We start from the raw sequence: 20,276 nt of genomic DNA, 5'->3' as shown, positions 1-20,276 counted from the left end.
CCAGGCCTGTGAGCTGTACCCCTCTAAGACTGCGAAGTCTGTCCCATGACAGACTGACTTGGATTTAGCTTTGAGAGTAGCTATCCTTCCAAGGTTTAGATGAGCTCCTTAGGGTGCCCTCAGGGCTCTTTGCAGGCAGACCTTAGCCAGTGGAATCCAGTCCTTGGACAGCGGGGTGGGACAGGGACTTTGGATTCAGATGATCTGGTTTAGAAGATGACCTGTGTGACTTTCTACAAGTTGAACAACCTCTCTGGACTGAAGCCTTCTCATTCTTAAAGCAGGGCCAGTGAAAATGTGATGGCATAATTACACCTCCCTGAAGGCACAATACATTTCCCTAGTGGCCCAGCAGGAAAGAACCTGCCTGCCAATGCAGGAGACATGGGTTCAATCCCTGGGTTGGGAAGATTCCCTGGAGATGGAAATGGCAACCCATCCCAGTATTCTTGCCTGGGAAATTCCATGAGCAGAGGTGCCTGGAGGGCTACAGTCCATGGGACTCAAAGAGCTGGACATGACTTAGTGACTAAACAACAGTGGGGGCACAGTGGAGGGCCATGTAACCCCGGCTCAGCGTCACTTCCCCAGCTGGGGGCACTCTGACTCTAGGAGGACGCTTTGCAGTGTCCTAGAGGAATCCCATGCGCTGGGAAGGACTGGAAAGAAGAGGGAAGGCCCAGTGGCTCCTGTTTCCTGGGCTGCTGCCAGTCAACTGAAAATCAGAGGCACTGAGGCAGAAAGAAAACACCTTGGGCTAAAACAAAAGAGAGGAGGGAATCAGAAAAAGTGGAGGAAAACTCCAGAAGCCAACCACAGCGTGGGGTGGGAGACAAGATATTCTGCAGTACTCTCGCTTTTCAGTAAGAAAACTGAGGCCAGGGAATAAGGACACGAGCTGGAGACACACCCAGCTCAGCCCAGTTCCAGCCCGTGTCCCCTCAACTCCTCTGGGCTGACTCATGGCTGACCGGCTGGATGGATGGAACCACTGAGGGACTGAGTTCCTTCTGCTGCAGAACAAAGACTCTGAGAGAAGAAAACCCAGCCCAGGAAGTCTCACATGGCCAGGTTGCAGTTTAACACATGACACTCAGATATGCCAAATATTTAGCTTATTTATTTCTCTGCAGTTTATCTTACCATTTCCACCAAACTCCACCCATTTGGAGAATGTAAACTTACCAATTAAACAAACCCCAGTGGAATGGGGCCTTGCAGCTCAAATACAGCAAAGAAACAGGAATATCCTTTCAAAAACTGTGTCAAAGATGAGTGCATGCGTGCTCAGTCATGTCCGACTCTTTGTGACCCCGTGGACTATAGCCTGGCAGGGTCCTGTGTCCATGGGACTCTCCAGGCAAGAATACTGGAGTGGGTTGCCATTCCCTTCTCCAGGGGATCTTCCCGACCCAGGGATCGAACACACATCTCCTGTGTCTCCTCCATTGGCGGGCAGATTCTTTACCATGGTGCCCCCTGGGAAGCCCCATCTCAAAGACAGCCATATGCAAAAACAAAACAGAACAAAAAACGCTATCTTACACCATATTCAAAATTTAACTAAAAAATGGATCATAAGCCTATATGTAAAGATCAAGTTTCTGGAAGAAAACAGAAAATCCTCGTGATCTTAGAGCTGGGAAGCACTTTTTAAACAAGACACAAAATACAAACTATAAAAGAAAAAAAGACGTTCAACATCACCAAAATTTAAAATCTTTGATTTTTAAGACACTGTTTAATGAAAAGGGGAGGCACAGATTGGAGGGAAAAACCCACAAACCCTATATCTAACAAAGGACTGGTGTCTAGAATGTAAAGAACCTTTAAAATTTATTAAGACAAGGGATTTGAATAGACAGTTAGCAAAGATATGCAAAGCTGTCAGTCATTAGTGAAACATATGCCATTAAAACTATGGCAGATACACTTGACCCCCTCTTAGGATGGTTAAAATTGAAGACTAGCCACTAGCTCCAGCTGTCAGAGTTCTCACGTTGCTCCCCGTGCTCATTGGCAGGGAAAAGCGACAGTCACTTTGGAAAACAGTTTGGCCATTTCTTGAAAGTTAAAAATACACCTACTAGATCACCAGCCATTTCTGCATCTGAGTTATTTGCCCAAGAGGAATGAAAGCATACATTCATGAAAAACTTCTACATGAATGTTTGTAGCAGCTTTCGTCATAACAGCCCCAAAATGGAAACAGCAAAAATCCATCAAGAGGTGAATAAATAAATGCATGTGGCATATCCATACAATGGAATACTACATAGCAATAAAAAAGAATGAACCCTCACTGTACACAACTGGGTAAATTTCAAAATAATTATGTGAGAGAAGCCAGTTAAAAAAGAAATCACTATTATGTTCCACTTAAATACATTTCTAGAAAATGCAAACTAACCTATAGTGACAGAAAGCAGATCAGTGACTGCCTGGGGACAGGGTGAGGTGAGGGTAAGAAGGAGCCTGAGGGGGAAATTACGAAAGGGCGAGAGGAAACTGGGGCCTGGGAGATGGAGATGGTAACTAGCTGAGCTGTGGAGATGGTTTCCTGGGGGTATGTGTGTGTGCGTGCGTGCGTGCGTGCAAAGTTCTTTCAGTCGTTTCCGACTCTTTACTACACCATGGGCTGTAGGCCGCTCGACTCCTCTGTCCATGGGATTCTCCCATGGAGAATCAGTTCAGCTCAGTCACTCAGTTTTGTCTCACTCTTTGCGACCCCATGGACTGCAGCACACCAGGCTTCCCTGTCCATCACCAACTCCTGGAGTTTGCTCAAACTCATGTCCATTGAGTCAGTGATGCCATCCAACCATCTCATCCTCTGTCATCCCCTTCTCCTCCTGCCGTCAGTCTTTCCCAGCATGAGGGTCTTTTCAAATGAGTTGGTTCATAGAGAAAACTAAAGTGGATTGACATTCCCTTCTCCAGGGGATCTTCCCAATCCAGGGATTGAAGCCCTGTCTCTTATGTTTCCTGCACTGGCTTTTGGGTTCTTTGCCACTAGCACCACATGGGAAGCCCTCCTGGGTGTTATATATGTCCAAACTTAGTATATAGTACACATTAAATACGTAGAGCTTATTGTATGTCAATAGTACTTAATAAAGCCAAGGAAAAACAGAAGAAAGAAAACCAAACTAACAAGAATATCTCAAATTCCAAAAAGCAGAAGTAACAAAACACTCTCTAATCGCAGTGCAATAAAACTAAAAGTTTACGAAGAAACCTGGGCGGGAGGGCGGGGAGCAGAGGAGCTACCCTCTGGAAGGAGAAAAATTCTGCTAACTCATGCGTCGAAGAAGATGCCCACACTCAAACTGCAGAATATGTAGAAATAATAATAAAACACCCCAAACCAGACCCTACAGGATTCAGCTAAAACAGTCCTCATAGGAAAACCCATGCTCTTAAAATTTTATATTTAAATTAGCAGAACAACAACAAAGGAAATAAATTATAAATCCAAAGTTGGAAGTAAAAAAAACAAAATCAACCTACGTGGAAGGGAAGAATACAAACGAAAGTGAACATAATAGGTTAGAAAAGCAAGGCCCAGGAATGTCCTTTCTGCACCAGGGGGCACAAAGCTCTGCCCTCCCCTCCGCCCTCCCCTCTGGGCTCACCAGGCACCTCAGGGCCTGCTCCACCCCTCTGCCATCCCAGCTCTGCAACCCTCCAAAGCTGGCCCACCTGAGGGGGAGGGGATGAACACACACCTGGGAGTGGGCATGGGAGGATGGGGGCAGGAGGTGGGATGGACGAGCTCACGGGGCGGCAGGGTCTGGGCTGCCAGGCTCCCAGCAGAGGAATCCCCCCCGTGCACCGGCTGAATGGACCACCCAGCAGAGAGTAGACACAGAGTCCACTCACTCCCCTCCCCACCCTCTAGAGCAGTGGTCCCCAACACTTACCGCACATCAGGTGTTCCAGGGAGCTTTAAACATGCCCAAGTCCTTCCCCCAGAAGCTCGGGTTTCATCTAGTTGCAAAGTAAAAGAAGTCACTCAGTCATGTCCAACTCTTTGCAGCCCCATGGACTCGTCCATGGAATTCTCCAGGCCAGGATACTGGAGTGGGTAGCCTATCCCTCCTCCAGGAGATCTTCTGAACCCAGTTATCGAACCCAGGTCTCCCATCTTGCAGGCAGATTCTTTACCAGCTGAGCCACAAGGGAAGGCCAGTTGCAAAAGCCAGGAGCAAGTGGAGAGAGGCAGCCCAGGACACAGAAAGGAAGGTGGGTGTGGAAGCCATTCTGGAATTCAAACCCCTTCTGCCTTTATGAGCTGTGTGACCTCAGGCCAATACCTTGCCCTCCCTGAGCCTCAGTGTTCTCAAATGGAAGAAGCATCCCAGATGATGGGAGGGGATCAGCAATAACACAGGTAACTGTTTAGCTCAGCACAGGTACCTAGGAGTGTATGACAAGGCAAGCTGGCATCATTGGCCCCCCCGGGCAGCCTCCAATTCCTGCAAGGCAGCTGGGCTCCAGGACCACCTGCCACAGCTGGGGAATCACAGAAGCCCCCGGGGGAGACGCTGGCCTGCAGACACGGCTGCTATGGACCCCCAGTCCCAGCCTCCAGGAGACTATTCTGGTTCCAATTCAGAATGCCTGGCTCCTGGCTCAATGGGCTTTGTCCCAAAGATGTAATTTCTATTTTGATTCCACTCGACATTTAATGAAATGACTTTCAGACACCACGCAGCCTGTCTGAGTTATGAAACCACATCTTCTGGATCCCGTACTCAGCCCAATCACAAGGCCCTTCTTGTTGCTTCAGGAGCTGCCCCACGTCACCCGAGGGAGCTGAGAAGGCCCTGGGGGGGCCAAACCCTGTGGCGCGGAACCTTCGCTTTGTTTGATCAGGGCCCGGACCCGCGTCCCCGCAGGCTAGACCATGACAGCAGCCTCCACCCTGCCTCCTACCCACATCTCCCTCTCTCCAATCCATCGCTGTTCAAACTGATTAAAAACTTCCAGGGAGACAGGAAATCAATGGGGAGGGTTGGAAACAGCACTGTGAGAAAAACAGATCAGAGAGAATAGGATAGAAAACACTGGAATGTATCGGGTGTGGCAAGAGTGATGGCTGATGCCAGGACACGCTGCCTGTGGGGTGGACACCAGGCCTCCGTGAAATGAGCAGAAAACTGAAAGATGCGGCTCTCATCCATGACCCTTGATCTTTCTGAAATGCACACCTGAGCATGTCACTCCCCAGCTAGAATTCAGTGGGTTTAGGGACAGAGTTCAGACTCCTCAGGATGACATCAAAAGCCCCCCGAGACCCTCATCCCACCCCCACCCCCACTAGAGAGCAGGGGTACCCAGGCTGCCCAGCCCCCACCCCCAGAGGACTCAAGGGCAGGACCTAGCAAGCAGGGCATGACGTCGTAAGTCATCTCCTAGGTGATCCCAGTCCCCCTGCTGACCTCCTCTGGGCTAAGACCACTTCCTGGATTCTACAGAAGCAAAGCTATGAATATTTCTGGAAGCTTTCTATTCAAAACAAAGTGGTGATGGTGGCAGTGGTTTAGTCACTAAGTCATGCCCAGCTTTTACAACCCGGTGGACTGTAGCCCACCAGGCTCCTCCGTCCATGGGATTTCCCAGGTGAGAATACTGGAGTGGGTTGCCATTTCCTCCTCCAGGGGATCTTCCCGACCCAGGGATCAAACCTGGATCTCCTGCATTGCAGGCAGATTCCTTACCATTGAGCCACCAGGGAAGCTCCCCCAAAGAAGTAGAGACCTTAAAATTTCTCCATGACTTGAAGTGATGGGACCAGATGCCATGATCTTAGTTTTCTGAATGTTGAGCTTTAAGCCAACTTTTTCGCTCTCCTCTTTCATTTTCATCAAAAGGCTTTTTAGTTTCTCTTCACTTTCTGCCATAAGGGTGGTGTCATCTGCATATTTGAGGTGATTGATATTTCTCCCAGCAATCTTGATTCCAGTTTGCGCTTCTTCCAGCCCAGCATTTCTCATGATGTACTCTGCATATAAGGTAAATAAGCAGGGTGACAATATACAGCCTTGAGGAAACTATTTGGAACCACTGTGTTGTTCCATGTCCAGTTCTAACTGTTGCTTCCTGACCTGCATATAGGTTTCTCAAGAGGCAGGTCAGGTGGTCTGGTATTCCCATCTCTTTCAGAATTTTCCACAGTTTATTGTGATCCACACAGTCAAAGGCTTTGGCATAGTCAATAAAGCAGAAATAGATGTTTTTCTGGAACTCTTGCTTTTTCTATGATCCAGCGGATGTTGGCAATTTGATCTCTGGTTCCTCCGCCTTTTCTAAAACCAACTTGAACATCTGGAAGTTCACGGTTCACATATTGCTGAAGCCTGGCTTGGAGAATTTTGAGTGTACTTTACTAGCGTGTGAGATGAGATCATGGCATCTGGTCCCATCACTTCATGGGAAATAGATGGGGAAACAGTGGAAACAGTGTCAGACTTTATTTTTGGGGGCTCCAAAATCACTGTAGATAGTGATTGCATCTATGAAATTAAAAGACGCTTACTCCTTGGAAGAAAAGTTATGACAAACCTAGATAGCATATTCAAAAGCAGAGACATTACTTTGCCAACAAAGGTCCGTCTAGTCAAGGCTATGGTTCTTCCAGTAGTTATGTATGGATGTGAGAGTTGGACTGTGAAGAAAGCTGAGCACCGAAGAATTGATGCTTTTGAACTGTGGTGTTGGAGAAGACTCTTGAGAGTCCCTTGGACTGCAAGAAGATCCAACCAGTCCACTCTAAAGGAGATCAGTTCTGCGTGTTCTTTAGAAGGAATGATGCTAAAGCTGAAACTCCAGTACTTTGGCCACCTCAAGCGAAGAGTTGACTCTTTGGAAAAGACTGATGCTGGGAGGGATTGGGGGCAGGAGGAGAAGGGGACGGTAGAGGATGAGATGGCTGGATGGCATCACCGACTCGATGGACATAAGTTTGAGTGAACTCTGGGAGTTGGTGATGGACAGGGAGGACTGGCGTGCTGCAATTCATGGGGTCGCAAAGAGTTGGGACATGACTGAGCTACTGAACTGAACTGAACTGGCTATTAAAAGGGCTTCTCTTGTGGCTCAGCTGGTAAAGAATCCACCTGCAATGCGGGAGACCTGGGTTTGATCCCTGGGTACTCCAGTATTCTGGCCTAGAGAATTCCATGGACTGTACAGTCCAGGGGTCACAAAGAATTGGACACGACTGAGTGACTTTCACTTCACTGGCTATTAAAAATAGGAAGGCAGGTAGCTCTCTGCAGCTGGAGCCCTGCCTCAAGGCTCTGGAAACCTCTAGAACCAGAGGGATGCCAGATGCTATTCTGCCAGCAGCTTCATAAAGCCCAGTTGCCACCATATCACGTGAACATCTGGACAAGCCCAGGTTCCAAGAGAAACTGAAAAAGAAACAAACCGAGGACGCCCCTGGTGGTACAGTGGACAGGAATCCACCTGCTGACGCAGGGGACACGGGTTGGATCCCTGGTCTGGGAAGATCCCACGTGCCACGGAGCAACAGTGCACCAAAACTACTGAGCCTGAGCTCCAGAGCCCAGGAACCGCAACGACTGAACCCACCTGCGTTTTGCAACTACTGAAGCCCGCGCATCCTACCACCCCCCGAGCTCCACAACGAGAGAAGCCACTTCAACGAGAAGCCCCTGCACGGCAACTAGAGAGTAGTCCCTGCTCACCAGTCCTAGAGAAAAGCCCCACAGCAACGAAGACCCAGCACAGCTAAAAATAAATAAATTTATCCTGAAAAAGAAACTGAACGTTAACCACTGGTCACTGACCCCTGAACCCGAGGTCTCGAACGCTGGCTGGTCTGCATTCTTTCTGAGTCCTCAGAAGGGTGCATGGCCAAGGAGCTTGAGGACACCTGCAGAAGGAAGTTCAGGTCCCTGGCTCTAAAGGCTTGAAGCTCTGCTCACAGGACAGTCTCCAGAAGGCCCTGTGAGTGCAAGGGAGGGATGGCAGAAACATCTACAGTATCTGAGGATACAGGTTAGCCCTGAGGGTAAGCGGGGAGACGGGCTTCCCAAGTGGCGCTAGTGGTACAGAACCCACCTGCCAATGCAAGAGATATAAGAGACGTGGGTTCGATCCCTGGGTCGGGAAGATTCCCTGGAAGAGGGCCTGGAAACCCACTCCAGTATTCTGGCCTGGAGAATCCCATGGACAGAGGAGCTTGGTGGGCTACAGTCCATGGGGTCGCACAGAGTTGGACGTGATTGAAGTGACTTAGCACTCAGCACTCATGAGGGGGGATGGTGCGGAGAAAGAGACCCAATCATTATCTCACTTAACCCCTACTGTGTGCCCCCCAACTCTGGCCCACTACTGAGTCACAGACAGCAGTTCCCCCAGGTCAGTCACTCACTCTCTCATTCATTCATTCAACAAACATTCGAGAGAATCCAGAACTCCAGGCCTATGCCCGATGATGTCTGGTGGTACCAGGGCACGTGGCCCCCATCTCTGCCCTCAGGGCACTCACTACCCGAGGGATTGGAGGGGGGGTCCAGAAAGGGACAGACAGGTACCATTCTGTATTATAAACACTCAGAGCCGCAAGCACACAGAGGCAACCCCGAGCCCAGCCCCACGGTGTCTGAGTAGCACCATGGGAAAGTGACCTGCTGGACAGGTGCTGAGGTCCAGAAGCCCTGAGGCTCGGTGCTGGTCAGATGGGGTGAAGCCAGTGGGCGCCTGGGCTCCAGCAGTGCGAGGGCATGGGAGGCCCATCCTTTGGTCAGCTTTCTAACAGATCACCTGGAGGCTAAGTGGAAAACCGACTGGAGGAGGGCAGAGCGGGGGAAACTGTTTTTTGGGGGCTCCAAAATCACTGCAGATGGTGACTGCAGCCATGAAATAAAAAGATGCTTACTCCTTGGAAGAAAAGTTATGACCAACCTAGACAGCGTGTTAAAAAGCAGAGACATTGCCAACAAAGGTCCATCTAGTCAAGGCTGTGGTTTTTCTAGTAGTCATGGATGGATGTGAGATTTGAACTATAAAGAAAGCTGAGTGCCGAAGAATTGATGCTTCTGAACTGTGGTGTTGGAGAAGACTATTGAGAGTCCCTTGGACTGCAAGGAGATCCAACCAGCCCATCCTAAAGGAAATCAGTTCTGAATATTCATTGGACGGACTGATGCTGAAGCTGAAGCTCCAGTACTTTGGCCACCTGATGTGAAGAACTGACTCATTTGAAAAGACCCTGATGCTGGGAAAGATTGAAGGCAGGAGGAGAAGGGGACGACAGAGGATGAGATGGTTGGATGGCATCACCGACTCAATGGACATGGGTTTGGGTAGACTCCGGGAGTTGGTGATGGACAGGGAGGCCTGGCATTCATGGGGTTGCAAAGAGTCAGACACGACTGAGCGACTGAACTGAACAGAGAGTGGGGAAACCGTGAGCATGAGTGCGGCCACAACCCAGGAGGGATGGCTGGGATCTCCACTAGGAGGGGCTGCCTGGGAGCCTCTGGGACTGATTGCCCAGGATGGTACGGAGGAGGGTGCAGATGAGGGAGACAGTGGGGTGGGGGAAGGCTCCCCCTCCTGGCCACAGCAGGAAGAGCCGCTCCAGTAGCTTGGATCTCTGACCTGGAGAGTTGGGAGTTTGTAGGGTGAGGAAGCTGCAGATGGTGAGCATCTTGGGGATGTAACTTGGGGAGTGGCAGTGGAATGCCCAAGCGGAGATGTCCACTTGCACGTTAGGTCTGGAGAATTGCAACTCCACAGATGGGCGTGCAGACGGCCTGGGGAAAAACCCTGCAGAAGAGACAGGAGAGAGCACGGGGTGGGGGGCGGGTGGAGGAGGCAAAGGGCACCGAGAAGGGCCCCCCAGAGCACAGCCCAGAGGACACAGGTGAGAACTGAAGGGGCCACAAGGGGGCAGCACACGACAGACCTGAAAGTTCAGAGCCACCTGGCTGGGCTGCCCCAGGCTCAAATGCCAGCTCCTCCCCTTACTGGGTGTGTGACCTTCGGAGAAAGCTGGCTCAGCATTCAGAAAGCTAGGATCTTGGCATCCGGTCCCATCACTTTATAGCAAATAGATGGGGAAACAGTGGAAACAGTGGCAGACTTTATTTCTGGGGGCTCCAAAATCACTGCAGATGGTGACTGCAGCCATAAAATTAAAAGACACTCCTTGGAAGGAAAGTTATGACTGACCGAACTGACCTTTGGGAAGTGACTTAACCTTTCTGGGCCTCTATTCCCTCACTTGTACAGGGATGTTGTGAGAAGCGAGTGAAACAGTATATGAAAAGTGCTTGGAATAGTGTGTGAAAGTCGCTCAGTCGTGTCCGACCCTTTGAGACCCCCATGGACTGTAGTCCATGGAATTCTCCAATCCAGAATACTGGAGTGGGTAGCCATTCCCTTCTCCAGGGGATCTTCCCAACCCAGGGATCGAACCGAGGTCTCCAGCATTGCAGGCGGATTCTTTACCAGCTGAGCCACCAGGGAAGCCCAACAATACTGGAGTGGGTGGCCTATCCCTTCTCCAGTATATCTTGCTGACCCAGGAATTGAACCCAGGTCTTCCACATTGTGGGCGGATTCTTCACCAGCTGAGCGACGTGATGTATCAATGTTAGGGAAAAGAAAGCAAAGGCCCAGTGTCTCGGCCCACATCGTGTCACGGATGAGGTGGGGAAGAAGCCAGACTGCAGGGGAAACTGAGGCAGGGATGGGGGTGTGGGGAAGGTGGTGGAAACTGTAGAGGGCCGGATGGGCGGAGCAGGGAGAGGTGAGCCAGCGGACAGGAAGGGATGTCACCCCTCCAAGGACAAGATCCAGGAAGGACAAAGAAACCCAGCCCAGGGCCTGGGAAACCTCCTGGGGGCCCAAACCCCAACCCAGCCCCTGCCTGGTGCCCTGGCAGTGCTGGCAACGGGTCACAAAAGCCAACCCTGCCCACCCTCCCTCTGTCCTACACGCATCCCTCCCGCCCCAGGTGAGACCACTCGGGCCCAAACCGCTCGCTTCCTAGGAACGCGGATTCTTGAGGCTCCAGACAAGCAGGGGTCCACGGAGCAGGGGGAAAACGCGTGGAGATCCAGTGTCCACAAGCCATGCAGCCCTGATGACCACACATCGAATAGCAGAGGCTGGTGGGACCCGGCGGGCTGGGCCTGGGCCAGGTTGGGGCAGAGGTGCCCTGTACAGGGGACAGACTCACTGCTGCCCCCCAGCAATAGTCAGGGGCACCCACAGAGCGGGGGAGCAGGAAAGCACGCCAGGGAGTAGGTGCAGGACTTCAGGGCCTGCAGCCACCCGCCCCTCGGCCCTGGGGACCTGGCACGTCTCCCTCGCCCTCTGCCAGCCACACCCCTCCTCCTGCAGCCTGCTGTGTCCCTTGTCCCCGGCCTCCCCCAGCGGCCCCAGCTGCCCTCCTCCTTTGCCCCCTTCTCCAGCCTCATGGGGCAGCCCTCAACCTCCTCTCCCTTCGTCTACAGCTGCTTCCTGACTTCAGGTCCCACCTACCCATCAAAGCCCCCCAAAGGGCTGTCTCCAGCTTAGTCAGGCCTCCTCCCTGAACTCCAGTCCCACCTTCTCACCTGCCTGTCCAGCTCCTGCTTGTGCGTGTGCTAAGTCACTTGCAACCCCATGGACTGTAGCCCACCAGGCTCCTCTGTGCATGGGCATTCTCCAGGCAAGAATACTGGAGTGGGTTGCCATTTCCTCCTCCAGGGGATCTTCCTGACCCAGGGATCAAACCTGTCTCTCCTGCATTGCAGGCAGACTTTTTACCACTAAGCCACTGGGGAAGCACACCTGCTTGTGACCCAGTAGGCACCTCAAAGGTAACCTGCCCAGGACAGGCCTCTCGTGAGTCCCTCCAGGCGCCCTGCTCTGGCTACTTCCTCTGACTCCCGGCTCACACCACAACAGGCAGCCCCGGAGCTAATCCCATCTGCTTTGTCTTCAAAATCCAGACAGGACGTGGCCACGCCTCCCACCCCTCTGCTGCCCTCCCCACACGAGCAGGTCACATCGCGTCACCTGGGCACCTGCAACTGCCTCTGAACGGGTCTCTGGCCTCCACCAGGACATCCCGGCCGATGGCTGACACACAAAGAAACAAGAGTGCTCCTCTGACAATGGAAGACTGATCCCAAACTTCCCACACTCCTCATCCCATAACAGAGAACAAAACCCCAAACTCTTTCCCCAGGCTTGCAAGGCCCCACACAACCCTCCACGCACAGACACCCCTCCCCACCCCGCCCACTGACCTGGCCCCATCTCCCACCCCTCGTTCTGCTCTGACCACGCAAAGACAATGGAGGTTCCTGCCACAGGGCCTTGGCACTTGTCTGGCGGCCACCGGAAACGTGTTTCCTCCCTTTAACTGCGTGCTGTGTCCCCCAACTCCTCCTCCAGTTCCTGAGAGAGAGCCCTTTGCTGACCACACACCGCAAAGAGCACACTGCCTCCCTGGCGCCCCCTCCTGCCCTGGTCTTGTCCAGAGCGCGGCGAGTCCCAGATCAGCAGGCTTTCTGTCTCCCCACCAGCACACGCTCTGCGCCAGGGCCTGGTCTCCCCGGTGCCTGGACCAGCAAGGGTACACAGCAGGGCTGGGATTAATGGCCTCCCAGCCCCAGGCCTCACCCCTCCTCCAGACGGCCAGGTCTGCCTCGCCTGGGCTCAGTGTTTCTGACCCTGGACTAGCTCCCCGACTCCCTCCTGCTCTATCCTTCCTAGGTGCATGGAGGGGGCTCATCCCCAGCCCCCTATGCCCCCGTCTCCGGAGATGATCACACTCCCTCTCTGTGACCTTGGGACACAGGACCCTAACTCAGTGCTCCCGGACCCCGGGGTCCTCCCATTCAGCCACGTCATGATCTATCTTCTGGCTGCCTCTGCTGGCAGCAACCAGGGATGTGAAGGAGATGGGTCCTGCCCAGAAGGGGCTGGCAGTGACCACGGAGAGGCCCTACGAGCAAAGGAACGCCATCCTAGCACAGCCCACAAAGGGCATCGCAGAGCATGGCTGGCTGGCACCAGCTGTCTGAAGCCCTGAGGGGGACCCAGTAGGGGTGGTGGAGACAGAGGGCGCCGCCTGAAGTCAGGCTCTGCCATCTGCAGCCTGAACTCCTGTGAGCTCCGTCTGCACACAGCGGAGCGGGACTTAGCCGGGCTCAGTTCTCTCAACTGAAAGAGGCTTCAGAGCATCCCCAACCTTCCCCCAGCCAGCCCTTGTGACAGAAGCAGCAGGCTCCTGGGTCCCAGCCAGATCCAGAACCTTCTGAGCAGCATCGAGAGCCCATAGCAGAGGAGAGGGTACACACAGGAGTCACCAACGCAGCCCAGCAAGCGGCAGCCTGGGGTCCTCAGCCTCCACACGGGCCAGCACTTCCCGCCACAGCTCCGGGGCTGGGCCCTCTGCCCTGAGCTCCTTGGGGGCCAGAGCAGCCATCCGCCTGAGAGATGTGGCCCTTCCTTGCTGCAACTGCTCTTCAATTGAAAATGAAAGCAGAAACACAGAACAGAAAGCCAAACGGCTCTCCCTCCCACCACTCTGATTTCACTTCTCCATTTGTGATACCCTGTCTTTATCCAGATGGACCCGTATTTCTAGATCACTTATGTCACTGTAACCACCAGGCACATATAATTTTCTGTTCAGCTCCTTCATCTCCCATTACTCTGGAACCAGCTTCCTGCATTGCAACATAGCCTTCGTATTTCCCATGTGTAATGACTAGTTATTACTCCACTGGGTCCATACCCCGTGATTTATTTTAACCATTCCCCTTCTGCTTGACATTTAGGCAATTTCCAGCTCCAGCTCGACTTGGAGATGGAAGGCTGAGTTCCCTGTTAAGAGATTTCGGAATGAATGGGAGGATGTAGCCTGTCAGCTGGCATCCGTGGAGGCCTTCTACCTGCAGAGGACACGGAGGAAGCGAGTCACGGAGCCCTGCATCCACACTTCACTCACAGGCACAACCACAAACCCACCGACAGGCAGCAACCCCCTCACCACCCTGGTCTGTCCCCCTGCAGCTGGGTCCATATCTTTCCATGGCTCCCCGTGACCTGGCCACTGGGGCAAGTAGACCCCCCTTAGCCTGGTGCTCCAGGGCCTGCCCCACCCCTTCAGACTCCTCTCTTCTCTCCCACCAGGTGGTTCATGCACCACCTCTGCCATCACCCCTCACCCCCAGACCCACACAAGGCCTGGGGTGACCGCTGCCTCAGCGCTTAGTGTCCTTTGTCATTGCTGTGCTGGCAGAGGTCACAACTGGATCTATGGGAGGGGACCCTGAATTACAGCATGTATCAAATCCAAAAGCTGATTCTGAGCTACCAAAGTGATGTCACAGGTCATGGAATTGGAAAGAGATGCCCAGTAACATGCAACAAATGTAGAGAGCCCGAGACGCATGGAAAATGATAGCAACATGTATTAAGATAGACTTTTGAATATTGATCATGCTTCTCTTTAATATAATTTATTTAATTGCAAGTTTATGTAATTTAATTTTCAGTAGAAAGGCAAGAGGGCAAAGTGGTTGTCTGAGGAGGCCTTACAAATAGCTGAGAAAAGAAGAGAAGCAAAAGGCAAAGGAGAAAGGGAAAGATATACCCATCTGAATGCAGAGTTCCAAAGAATAGCAAGAAGAGATAAGAAAGCCTTCTTCAGCGATCAATGCAAAGAAACAAAGGAAAAGAACAGAATTGGGAAAGACTAGAGATCTCTTCAAGAAAATCAGAGATACCAAGGGAACATTTCAGGCAAAGATGGGCTCAGTAAAGGACAAAAATGTTAAGGACCTAACAGAAGCAGAAGATATTAAGAAGAGGTGGCAAGAATACACAGAACTATACAAAAAAGATCTTCACGACCCAGATAATCACGATGATGTGATCACTCATCTAGAGCCAGACATCCTGGAATGTGAAGTCAAGTGGGCTTTAGAAAGTATCACTACGAACAAAGCTAGTGGAGGTGATGGAATTCCAGTTGAGCTATTTCAAATCCTGAAAGATGATGCTGTGAAAGTGCTGTAGTCAATATGCCAGCAAATTGGGAAAACTCAGCAGTGGCCACAGGACTGGAAAAGGTCTGTTTTCATTCCAATCTGAAAGGCAGTGCCAAAGAATGTTCAAACTACCATACAGTTGTGCTCATTTCACAAACTAGCAAGGTAATGCTCAAAATCCTTCAAGCTAGGCTTTAATAGTACGTGAACCGTGACCTTCCAGATGTTCAAGCTGGATTTAGAAAGGGCAGAGGAACCAGAAACCAAATTGTAATCCACTGGATCATAGAAAAGACAAAGAAATTCCAGAAAAACACACACTTCTGCTTCACTGACTATGCTAAAGGCTTTGACTATGTGAATCACAACCAACTATGGAAAATTCTTAGGGATGGGAATACCAAAACACCTTACCTGCCTCCTGAGAAACCTGTATGCAGATTAAGAAGCAACAGTTAGAACTAAACATGGAAAAACAGACTGGTTCAAAATTGAGAAAAAAGTATGTCAAGGCTGTATATTGTCACCCTGCTTACTTATGTGCAGAGTGCGTGAGTACATGCTAAGTCACTTCAATTGTACCAACTCTGTGACCCTATGGACTGTAGCCTGCCAGCCTCCTCTATCCATAGGATGCTCCAGGCAAGAATACTGGAGTGGTTGCCATGACCTCCTCCAGGGGATCTTCCTGACCCTGGGATTGAACCTGAGTCTCTTATGCCTCCTGCACTGGCAGGTGGGATCTTTATCACTAGCACCTCCTGGTAAGCCCCCATATGCAGAGTGTATCATTTGAAATGCTCGGCTGGATGAATCACAATGGAATCAAGATTACCTGGAGAAATATCAACAACCTCAGATATGCAGATGATACCACTGTAATGGCAGAAAGCAAAGAGAAACTAAAGAGCCTCTCAACGAAGATGAAAGAGAGTGACAAAGCTGGCTGAAAACTCGACATTAAAAAAGATCATATCATCTGGTCCTATCCCTTCATGGCAAATAGATGGAGAAAAAGTGGAAACAGTGGCAGATTTTATTTTCTTGGGCTCCAAAATCACTGCAGATGGTGACTGCAGCCATGAAATTAAAAGATGCTTTCTCCTTGGAAGAAAAGCTATGACAGACCTAGACAGTGCATTAAAAAGTAGAGACCTTACTTTGCCAACAAAGGTCAAACTGTGATGCTGGAGAAGACTCTTGAGAATCCCTTGGACAGCAAGGAGATCAAACCAGTCAATCCTAAAGGAAATCAACCTTGAATATTCATTGGATAGACTGATGCTGAAGCTGAAGCTCCAATACTTTGGCTACCTGATGTAAAGAGCTGACTCATTGGAAAAGACCCTGATGCTGGGAAAGACTGAAAGCAGAAGGAGAAGGGTGTGAGAGAGGATGAGATGGTTGGATGGCATCACCAACTCAATGGACATGAATTTGAGCAAACTCCAAGAGATCGTGGAAGACAGAGAAACCTGGCATGCTGCAGTCCAAGGTGTCGCAAAGAGTTGGCCGTGACTTAGCAACTGAACAACAACAATTTTTAAAAATGGCTGTAATTAACAACTATTTTTTTTTGTAATTAACAATGCTCAGTGCTATGGGTTGAATTGAGTCCCCTCACCCAAAATTCATATGCTAAAATCCCAATCCCCATTACCTCAGAAGTAATGAAGGCTACATGAGATCATAAGGGTGGACCCTGATCCAATCTGACTGGTGTCCTTTTAAGAACAGAATAACACACACATAGATTGAGGGACAACCACGGCACCACATGGTGAGAAGGTAGTCATTTGCCAGCTAAGGAGAGAGAGCTCAGGAGAAACCAAACCTGCCAAGAACCTGATCTTGGACTTCCAGCCTCCAAAACTATGAGAAAGCAAACGTCTGTGTGCAAGCCATCCAGTCAAGGGTGCTTTGTTGTGGTGGCCCTAGCAAGTGAATACACTCAAAAAATTCCTGAAAATGTACTAACCAGCTCCCGAGTGGGTACTTGCTGGCTCCAGCTGACCATTACTGACCATCTACCGCTTTCCCGTTTCCTGACTTGATCGTGGATCCCTCAAGAGCAAGGTCCTGCCTCACGCAGAGGTCATTAAACACTTTTTAGAAAGGGCCAGAGAGAAAACATCTCAGCTCCACACACAGCACAACCTCTGTCGCAATACATAAACAAGCCACGTGGCCATGTGCCGGAGGAAGCATCCAGTGGGTGCTGAGATGTAGATTTCATATCACTTCCATGTATCATGACATTTTATTCTTTTGATACATTTTTAAACATTGTTAGCTCAGAGTCTGTAAAAAATAGGCATCGGACTAGATTTGGCCCCAGGGCCTGGTGTTCTGACCCCTGACCTTCAGTACGTCCCTCCTGCAGCAGAGGGAGGAGGGCTCGGTTAATGTTTGATGAACCAGGGAGGGATGGAATGAAGGTCCGCCAGCCTGCCCGGCATTTCAGTCAGCCAAGTCCCCTTCTGGGCAATGTCAGGAATCTTTTTTTAATGCAAAATGTTTTTCTAATGTGCCAAGGGAAAAAGAGCTTTCTGAAATATAAATCAAATCTCTCTCTGCAAGGCAGACCCATCCCCTCCTTGCTGCCTCTAACATTCTAAGTGATGTGTCTTAGAAATAAAATGCAGTAACTCTTCCATTAATAACTTCTGTTTACCGAGCGTCTCAAAACTATGTTACATCAAACCTAAGGAGACAGAACTGCTGATCACTGGTTCCCCGGGGGCTGGGGCAGAGCGGAAGTGGAGAGGGGCTGCTGATGGAGGACGAGGTCTCTTTCTAAAGTGGGTTGTGTTAACCCAACTCTGTGACTATCCTAAAAACCACTGAAATTGTATCTCCGTAAAGCTGTTTGAAAAACACACCAGGACTAGTTGCCTAATTCTCATGGTGACAGTTTCTAAATCGTCTTTGCTGCTGCTGTCCCTGCAGTGACAGAAGCGAGCTTCACAGGAGGGAGGCCCCCCGGCGCCCATCTGCAGGCCTTCCCAAGCAGGAGCGCATTGTGGGGGCGGGGGTCCCTGGGGTTCCACAGGAGAGGCTCTCCACCCCAAGGGGAGGCACAGCGAGACACCACATAGGCAGCCAGGCTTCTAGGCACCTTCTGGAAACAACTGGAAACTTCCCATTTTCCACCCCCTGAGGGCAGTCACTGCTCCCATTACTAAACCTGGGATTCAACCTTCCTGGTGCTTCACTGCGAGTTTATTTGCGGGACTCAGGCAGAAAGCAGCCAAGGGTGGCTCCAAAGCCTGGGCCGGTGATGACTTTCTCTGATTTACAAACAGGGAGGCGGGCCACAGGCCCACAGTGGCAGAGTGCAGCCTGCCCACAGCACCAGGTACACAGGGAAGGCAGGACGAGGACACGGGCCCCTGGCAAGGTCCCTGAGCAGCAGGAGCAGCTCCAGAAGTGCTTCTTGGGACCAGCATGGTGGCCTGGGTGCCAGTCCTCTCATAAAGGAGATCACTCCCAAGGGGTAAAGGGATGGAGTGTGGCCATGGGGCCAGGACACGTGAGTTCCAGTCCTGGTCAGCCACTGTTTATCTCTGTGGTTCCCAGCAAGGCAGGTGACCTCCCTGTGCCTCAAGGCTATATCTGTAAAATGGATCTAATTCTCCCTGCCCCAGGGTGATTGCAGATCACAGGAACTCAGGGCTGTTGTGAACTCATTGGCTTACTTAAAGGAATAGTTTGGGTGTGGACTTCAGGCATGGCTGGATCCAGAAAATGAAGTCACGGAACACTCTGTTTCTCTGAAAATCAGCTCTCTTTTCCCGTCTGTGTGATGCACTGTCAATATAGGCCTGTTTCATGGTTGAAAGGTGGCTGCAGCACCCCCAAATCCTTGGTACCCTAAACCCCAAGGCCTGGGGGAAAAACAGGGCCTCCGCTAGCCCAAACTAAATGCAAGCCCTAAGCCTGGCTCTGGCTGGCAGTAACCAGATCCTCCTTTCAAGCCATCTGACCACGGTGACTGGTCACAAGACTTTGACTGTGAGCAACAAGGGTTGTCAGTGGCCTCTGGTGGAAGGAGAGGGTAACCAACCTTCCAAGGCTCTGCTGCTGCTGCTGCTAAATCACTTCAGTCATGTCCGACTCTGTGCGACCCCAGAGATGGCAGCCCACCAGGGTCCCCAGTCCCTGGGATTCTTCAGGCAAGAACACTGGGGTGGGTTGCCATTTCCTTCTCCAATGCATGAAAGTGAAAAGTGAAAGTGAAGTCACTCAGTCGTGTCGGACTCTTAGTGACCCCATGGACTGCAGCCCACCTGGCTCCTCCGTCCATGGGATTTTCCAGGCAAGAGTACTGGAGTGGGGTGCCATTGCCTTCTCCCAGGCTCTACTCACTCCTAAAGCAGATTCCATCTTGCAGAGCCAGGAGGGCCGATTCAGAGGGTGCGGAGTTAGAGGCCTTCCCTGGGTCACAGGAAGTGTCGGACAGAGCTTGAACTCTCAGGTCAAGGCCACACCCAGGAAGACTCAGCCCCAACCCCCAAACTTGGAGGGCCCTGCTGTCTCCACACTGGCCTGTGTGCAGGAGCAGTCCCCCATGTCTCTTCCCCTGCTACAGGCCTGGCCTCAACCCCTCACCTGGCTTGTCCCTAGGTGAGTGTGGCCAAACTGCAAAACTTGCCCTGCTCACATCACAAGCAGTGATGGGTCACACCTGGCCAGCCTACACTGGCCCCAGAACCCTGCTCTGAAGGTACCATCTGGAAGTGGGAGGATGGGCAGCCTTGGACTCTGATTATGAGGACAAGTCAACTCCGGGAAGTTACATGACTACCTCGACATTGCCCACTGTATGAACTCCCTTTAGAAATAAGGTGTCTTCCACCTACTTTCAGGTAATTCCTTACAGCTACATCCCTGAGGGTCACTGATTCATCAGCCATATCTAATCGTACTAAGCAGGCTATTTTTTAAAGGTCTAAGAGCTTGAATCCCAGTAGTGTTGTATTCTTAGAAATTCCAGCTGGTTCTTTAAAAATCGGCCTGTTATTTCTTTATAGTTCTGTTCTTTGCGGTTTGATTCACTTTTTCCTTTGATCACGTGTGTGTCAGTCGCTCAGTCGTGTCCAACTCTGCAACCCCATGGACTGTAGCTCACTGGGCTCCTCTGTACAAGGGATTCTCCAGGCAAGAGTACTTATTATGTTATTAATCCACATTCTTGAGATTTTTTATACCCATTGTTCCTACAGTCATGTGGCTTGTTTCTTT

Source organism: Capricornis sumatraensis, chromosome 1 (assembly GCF_032405125.1).
Source record: "Capricornis sumatraensis isolate serow.1 chromosome 1, serow.2, whole genome shotgun sequence".
In the NCBI taxonomy this organism is placed as follows: domain Eukaryota; kingdom Metazoa; phylum Chordata; class Mammalia; order Artiodactyla; family Bovidae; genus Capricornis; species Capricornis sumatraensis.
The sequence above is the reverse complement of the archived record's forward strand: the minus strand, read 5'-3'. Positions refer to the sequence as shown.